This window comes from Chrysochloris asiatica, unplaced genomic scaffold (genome assembly GCF_000296735.1).
Source record: "Chrysochloris asiatica unplaced genomic scaffold, ChrAsi1.0 scaffold00068, whole genome shotgun sequence".
Taxonomy (NCBI): domain Eukaryota; kingdom Metazoa; phylum Chordata; class Mammalia; order Afrosoricida; family Chrysochloridae; genus Chrysochloris; species Chrysochloris asiatica.
The window spans coordinates 14431019-14431997 of NW_006408586.1; positions in this window are offsets into that span (position 1 = coordinate 14431019).

Here is a 979-nt window from a genome sequence, read left to right on the forward strand (position 1 = left end):
ATGCCATGACAAGTTGAAGAGGAACAGTGTTACATTGTTGATCAAAAAGAACATACCAAGATCTGTCTAGACATACAATGCTGTCTTTGATAGGATAATAGCCATACTCCAACAAAGAAGACCAAAATACCACTACTATTCAAAATTATGCACCAACCACTAAAGCCAGTGATGATGACATTAAAGAATTCTACAAGCATCTTCAGTCTGAGATTGATCAAACATGTAATAAAGATATATTGATTGAAATACAAAGGTTGGAAATAATGAGGAAGTATCTCTAATTGGAAAATATGACCTTGGTGATATAATCGATGCTGGAGATCACATGATAGAATTTTGCAAGACAAATTCACCACTTTTGCAAGACTTCTTCAATGCAAATACATTTTCCAAACAACATAAATATGTTATTTACTTGGTTTTGTAGTCAAGAGCAGTTATGCTTTATATCTATCCCATAGCCGGGTTTTTTTTGTTTTTTTTTGTTTTTCTTTTTTTGCTAATTATCATTTAAAATGATAAAGACTAGACTATTAATGAGTTTTAGAAAATCTACTGGCAAGAAACTCATTGAAATTTACAGACAACCTTTATAATTACCCAATCAAATGATTGTTTTACTTTTCTGGAAATCAAATGCTTGATATGATGGTGTTCTTAGACTTGCCAAAGAGACCACATTATTCTCTGATTTTACTTGAGGAACTGGAAAATTACTTATTGTTGTTGTTAAGTGCCGTTGAGTTGGTTCTGACTCATAGCAAACCTGTATAGGTTTCTGGAGGAGCAGTTGGTGGGTTTGAACAGTTTAGCTTTTGGTTTGCTGATCCAATGCTGCCTCACTTGATGAAGTGCAATTTGTTACATGTAACATTGAATTTGAGTATCGAGACTCAATAACCAGAAAATATAGCAATAGATTGCTAAACAGTGCGGATTGTTCTGTTGTTGTTGTTGTTGTCAGGTGCCATCGAGT